The sequence below is a fragment of the Tupaia chinensis genome, unplaced genomic scaffold (assembly GCF_000334495.1).
Source record: "Tupaia chinensis unplaced genomic scaffold, TupChi_1.0 Scaffold000226_1, whole genome shotgun sequence".
Classification (NCBI taxonomy): Eukaryota; Metazoa; Chordata; class Mammalia; order Scandentia; family Tupaiidae; genus Tupaia; species Tupaia belangeri.
Genome location: NW_006159701.1, coordinates 3,111,640 through 3,118,625, shown reverse-complemented (window position 1 = coordinate 3,118,625; position 6,986 = coordinate 3,111,640). Strand labels below are relative to the sequence as shown.

The 6,986-nt window shown below is 40.9% G+C and overlaps 1 protein-coding gene across 1 annotated transcript in view; it reads left to right on the top strand.

The window, feature by feature from the left end:
* The window catches only part of PITPNB (phosphatidylinositol transfer protein beta), a gene marked incomplete at its 5' end in the record, with an annotated part of 68,768 nt that overhangs the window by 22,885 nt on the left and 38,897 nt on the right, over nt 1-6,986 (top strand). The gene's annotated exons all lie outside the window — the stretch shown is intronic.

Here is a 6,986-nt window from a genome sequence, read left to right as displayed (position 1 = left end):
AAGTTTTCAGTAACTCAACTAGGGCTAAAGTTGTCATTTATAGAAAATGGTTGGTATAAAACGTCTTAATAGTTCAGCTTTCTGTTTTGATTATTAGATGTAAATATTTGTACTCCAGGCTTTTGACCTGATAAAAAAATCTTTCCAAAGGCAAAGACACTCATTCCCTATGCCAAATTAAGACTCTTATTTGCTGAAGTTTGTGAACATTAACTTATTTCTTACTTGGTAGTATGCTGGTTTTATAGGACACAGATTAGAACATTTTACATGTTTGTACAATTAGTGGCCTTCCTTCCTGCCAGTCTAGAGAACTCAAGCTTTAGAGTCAGAGGGGCACACCATGTTTGTCATGGTCAAGCACAGTGTTCATTCAGTGATCCCTTCCATTTCTATCTTTGGTGCTTATTACTCCCTGAACTTGAGCAATGCTGTAAACTGAACAGAAATAATTCAAACACTAGATGTCTCATTTTGTTGTTGAAATTTATAGGTAAACTTTTCTAAAACAAAGGTCTTCAACCTTTTCTCTGAAATCACAGGCTGACCCCACCCTGTAGCACCCCATCCCTGCTTAGAGGTGGAAGCACTGAGAGAGACCCTTGTTTTAAAAGTTCTTAAATTTTAGTTGTGATTTGAAGTTATATCAGTTTAGGGATATTTCCACCTTTGAATTTACACAGGGAGTTTATATGATCCTTAGAGGTAACTGTGTTTTCCTTTTAAAAAAAAAATCAAATGATGTCTATTTTGCCCTTTTATTTCTCTTGGTATCTTTTCCAGCTGGGGTTTATTATTATATGTGAAAGAATGGTGGTAGGGGGACCAGCAGTTAGCATACTGGCTATGTCGCTGGACTCCCATGTAGTGGACTGCAGTTCGAGTCCTGAACCCACCTGGCTGTTTAAACTCACACCAGGCGCGTGTGTGTGCGCGCCCAAGGTCCTGAGAGGAGAATGGAGGAGAAGGAATTTTGACGTGGCCATCCCCCCTGGGGGGATGATTTCTCGTTTTCTGTCTCTCTGGCAAGTGCACGCACCCTCTAGCAAAAACCTCTCCAAAAAAATAAAGAAAAGAAAAAGAATGATGGTAGGAAGAGACGTAATTGGGAGTAATGCCTGAGTCAGTTAATGGTAGGTCAGAAATGGCTCACAAAGCCTGGAGCCACAGTCACAAGACAGTACTAAGCAGCATTTGGCACCTTGGGACTGGGTGCCTGGAGAACACATTCAAATTTTGTTGTAGGTGTTTGGAAATGCTGTGCTGGTCAAACAGAATGGTTGCACTGACCCAGTCTTGTGGTCCATAGATTTGTAATCCACATTGTTCATCAGCAGAGTTCAAGGCACCTTTAGTTTTGCTGGGGTCGTTAAAGTGGTTCTTTGTTCCTCTTGGGAAAATGGGCACTCAGTGTTTGTGGCATGACTGCATGTGGGAAGAACAGTGTTTGGCAGATTGTACACGAACCCTGGTGGCTCTGGTTCCCATTCTCCCTATTCTAGCAAGGCTTTCAGAGAGCAGAAAGGTACTGCAGGCCTCAAGGATGCATGATATAGTACTTAAGCTTGGTGCTCTCACTCAAGGTACTGCCTATGCAAAGGCTGAGTAGGTGATTCTCTGTGTGGAATGATGATTTTGGGGTGGGCATTCTGAAATTGTTAAAGTAGTACATTTTTATGTCATGTGTTCTTTATCACAACGAAAAAGCTGTAAATTCAGTGAACTTTAAAATAAGTATTTTACTACTGAGGAGTAGTAGGTAGTAAGAGAGAATGGGTTTGGGACCAAATGAGAAGGATCTGCATTGTGACCACAAAGATCTGACATTAGATTGGTTTCAGATTTAAATCTCAGTGCTCTGCCACCTGCTAGCTCTTTCATCTTGGATAGGTTAACTCAGTGCCTGTGTTATCTAGTGTAAAGTGAGGCTAAGTGTCTCACAGGATTAAATGTGAGTACTTATAGCTATACCTAGATGAATAAATATTGCCATTATTGTCCTTATTTTTTGCCAGTGTGTTTGGAGTGTTTACATTCACACCAAGCATTGGCAAGGTAGTATGTGTTCACAAATGTGTGTGTGTGTGGTTTTGTTTTTCAGTGTTCATAACTGCCGCTTTCCAAGTTAAATTTTAGGCATAAAAATAAGTTTTCAAGGTTTATCATACCCATAGTAGTTTTTTTTTATTGCAGTAAAATATATATAACATAAAATTTACCTTTTTTTTTAAATTAAAGGTTTTTGTCTGTGTTCTCTAGAGAAAGACAGTGAGAGAGAAAGTGAGAAATCACCTACCAGGGGAATGGCTGTGCTTCAATGCCTTCTTTCTCTTCCTTCCTGGTATTTTGGCTGTGTACATACGTACCCAGTGAGATTTTCAAGTAGCCAAGTCTAAGACTTGAACCGTCTTTATCCTCATGGGAGTCCAGTGCCTTAACCGCCACACCACCTGCTGGTTCAAAAATTTACCATTTTAACCATTTCTGAACGCACAATTTAGTTGGCATTTAGTACATTTACAGTGTTGTATGACTGTCTCTACTGTATAGTTCCAGAACATTTTTATCATTCTGAAAAGAGCCTTGTCTACCTATTAATAATCACTGTCCACTGTTCCTTCCCTCAACTTTGGGCAGTACTAATGTGTTTTCTGTCTCTTGGGATTTTCCTATCCTGGATATTTTCTATAATTGGAGCAATACACTATATGGTCTATTGTGTCTGGTTCCTTGTGTTTTCAAGACTTATCTACATTGTAGCATGTCAGTACTTAATTCCTTTTTATGGCTGAATATGTATATGGATATTCCATATTTTGTGTGTTCATCCATGAATGGACATTTGAGTTGTTCCTACCTTTTGGCTGTTGTGAATAGTGCTGCTGGGAACATTTGTGACAAAGTAGATTTTTGCCTTTGTGCTTTCTCAGTCATAGATACTGAAGTGTAATTATTATCATGTAGGGATTGTCAGAACTTTTGACATTAAAAAAAAAAATCCAGATATGCACTTTTTGATATGAAAAAAGTGGGAGGGGAACTTTGTAGTGGCAATTGTGCCCTTGACAGTTTTAAATTCTGGGAGTGTCTAGAACAGAACTGCCTGAGGTGTTGGGGGGCTGGAGGAGGGGGGGGAGAGCCATAGGGCCAGGCCCCATTCTGTGGAAGAGTGGTCATGAAGGGTAGTGGGGCATGGACTCTGGGCCTGCTTTTCTCTGTACATCGTTATCTGTCCACTCTCCTGGCACAGACACTTGACCTCATACTTTCCCCCTTTAGGTCCCACCCCATTGATTTGGCCTTGTCTAGTTAATATTTATTTTTGGGCTAGCTTCTATTACAAACACCCGGACTACCTGGCAGTTGTTACTTAGCAAATCCAGTTTAGTTTTCTGTTAAGTTAGTTTGCTCATCTGATTTTGCTCTTCTATGTGGTTTTGTTACTTGGGTAAGTTCTTACTGGAAATGTCTTTAGAGCTAAAGGAGACCTTAGCTACCTAAGTCTCCTTGCTTTCAGACTTTGTAGAATCCCAAGAGTTTCTTGACCCCCCCCCCCACCATCCCTCCCTGCCCCTAGGTTGTCAGGATGGAGTGACCAAAGCATGGGTCTGAGGAGTTCCCACTTGTGTATCCCTACCAAGTCCAGCTCTGCCTCCCTAACATTAATCTTGACCAGAAGATTTACTTTGAACACACAGTTTTGCAACTATAGAAAATTTGGTTTCAGGGCTAACCTCCCTGCTGTACCAGTGAGGAAACAGAGCCTAGATAAACTAGTTTTTCTCAAGATCATTGAGCTAATGCCAGGAGCAGAAATTCTAACTCTCAATCCCCTGGTTTGTCTGTTCATGCTTGATTTTTTTCTGAGAGAAGGCCCTGCTTTGAAATTAATCACTTTCCACGCTGCCGCATTAGCATTGTCGTCTTCTCCTCACATTGTCCTGCCACTGACCATGTCCTGGGCATTACTGTCCCAGCACCTGCTGTGCTTGCCTCCCTCCTGAAACTCCTCCTTCTCTGTCCAGAGGCCGAGTGACCATCAGGATCGGTGGGATCCCACTTCCTCCAGGGAGATTTCACCCCAGTAGGAATCAGTTGTTTCTCTCTGCTGAATTTTAGAAGCTTTAGTTAATTTTCTTGACATTTCCTATTCTGTTTGTTCAGCAACCTGTCCCCTTTTCACAGAGGGGGTACTTCAGATGAACCTAATGAGCTTAAGGTCAATGATGAAATTGTGTGAATCAAGTGTTTGTACTGGAATATAAAGTCAATTGAGTGCAAGTGTAATAACATTTGGGTTGGCCAGGGGTGAGGAAATAGGCACTCACATACATAGCCTGTGGGAGCACAGATTGGTCCAGCTGTTCTTTCTGAATTACATCTGAATTACATCTGTACATGCCCTTTGACCTAGCAAAATCCTTTTCACTTCCAGAGTTTGACCCTATCCAGAGTTTGACCCTATTCAGTTGAAATGACAAGTGTACAAACTTAAGATTGGTGACGAGTTGAAGTCTAAATGTCCTACCATCAATTGGGAACTGGTTAAAAACAGTATGGTACAGCCATATGTTGGAGTTCAGTGCAGTCATTGATGGGGCATATGATCTCTGTACTGACAGAGATTCCTTGTAGAGGTAGTTTGAAGGAGAAAGAGTTATGTATCATGTGCTTCTATTGAATTTTTTTTACAGGGAGAAAAATAGCTTTTTTGTATATGTTATATGTAGATGGTCAGGAAGAATGCATGAGACTCATAATGAGGATGATTCTCTTGAGAGAAGTCTGGCAGAGCTATGTGCGGTGAGGGTGTTGGCCCCTTCTCATTGACTGGGTTTTCCACTGCTTTAAAACCAGTCACCACAGATTGGTGGTCAAGTACTGTATACCTCAACGAGGGAATGGCATCCTGTCTCCCTATTACCTATTGGTTTAGACGGCATCCTGTCTCCCTATTACCTGTTGGTTTAGACGGAAGGCAGAGGTTCCACTTGAAGTTAAGGAAGGGGACTCATTAGGTTGAAGGGTCAACTAAGAGTACAGCCACCATACTAGCCATCCATTTTAATGCCTGAAACTTGCTCGTAAGAGATTGGAGTAACACTAAATTTGGGAGTTTAGTAACTATGAATAGACCAACAAGGAGGAGGAGGAGTTGAGTGGAATAGTACTATACCCAGTGGACTGAGTCACCCATTAGACTTGGGAGAGCATAGGGGTGGGTGTTTGAGGAATTGGAGTGCAATTCTCTTATTTCCTGTAGCTGCTGAGTCTGTTTTGTGCAGGAGGGCAGAGAACAGTTCGTGAATGCCCAGATTAGAAAGGAAAAAGCTAATGGTCAGATCCCAGCCCCTTCACACTCCTCCATTCAGTTCCATCTCTCATCCTTCAACTGGCAGCATCACTCTCCCCTCGTGTTAATAGGACTTGATCTCCTCTCACGAGGCCACTATCATGTTTCGGCTTTTGCTAAGAGGCTATGGCTAGGTTCTGCCTTTGTTTTTATCAACATTACTTTTATGATACGAGGGCAGCAACTTCTGGATTGGAAATCGTGTGACTATTTGGAATGTGCCCCCCTCACCTTTGGTAGTGTTATCTCACGCCCAGGATGTGGTTACCTATACAGTTGAGGTTAGGCAGGTCAGTGTCTCTAGTCCTATCTTTAGACCTGTCTAGTTTAAAAATTTATGTTAGTATTTGACCCTTTTTCCCTCAGATAAATGTATCTATAGTGAGTTGGGGGGAAAAAAAAATGTTAGACCTGAGGTAATAGTGATTTTTCAAAGTTCAGAGTGAGGCACCTTGACTCCAAGAGGCTTTAGTCTCTGTCTTACTTAAGTGGTTTTTCATTCTGCTTTTAATGAACTGCTCTGGCTTACCTTGAGTGAGCTAGTTTTTTTTAAAAAATAGCATAAATGAGTTGCTTTCCTTCATATTATTTGCTTTAAAAGAAATAACAACAGTTACATTAGTAATTTGAATCCTCTCACAGTCCAGACCAAGGTGATATTAGTTGGAAGTTGAAACTGGGGATTGGAAAGAGAAAGTTGAATGTTTTAACTCCACCTGGTGGGATATTTCTGTCACTGCAGGTAGATTTAATACAAACACACCCCAAATATTTTAATTCAGAGTGACCATTGATTACTTTTAGGGTTTAACTCCATTCTAGGTTGTCAGGCCGTTCATGTACCTCTCTTGAAGACTTGCTGTTTTTTCGGTTGTGTTTATGAGCTGTACGTCATATGTAGAAAGTGATGTGATTTGACCCTGTTGTAACCGAATACCTGAGTGGATGCTTTGACATGTTTACATAATTGAAGGGTGACATTGTCACAATAACTCTGGGAGCAAGGATTTGTTGTAGATATCTGTCAGTGTGACCCGGGGTCACAGAGTAGTTTGCTACAGCAATCAGATACATTTAAATATGTGGGTTATTAGGGTTTGTCATTGTTGACTTGTAGGAAGTCTATATGTGACTATAGCTATATTTACTTTTCTTTGTAATTTCCTAGAAGATATATCATTGCCTAATGAAACAACTGAGTAGTCTGGGATTTCTGCATACATATCCCAATTCAATTTATTTAGCCTGTCAGAATGTATCTATCATCCAAAACACATTTCCTATTTCCAGGGAAAGCGGTATTATAGCAAAGTGTCATTATGGTGCTACATCCTCTAAGAAAGAAGTGACCTTCTGCCCAGCATCCCAGCAGTCATTGCATATACTGTGCACCAGCAGAGAACACACCTACTTACCCCACATCCTTACCCTCTTGTTGCAAAGAGAGCCTCTTAGGGACCAAAACTGTACTGTACTCAACATTTCTGTGTTTACAAGACCTGACAAGATGCTCAGTACCTGACATGGAATGAGCTTTTCAGTAAATGTTTGGAGAACAAAAGAGAATTGGCAGATTTTTTTCTCTCCACAATGTTTAAAAAAAAAAAAAAAAAAAAAAAATTTGGGGGGGTTG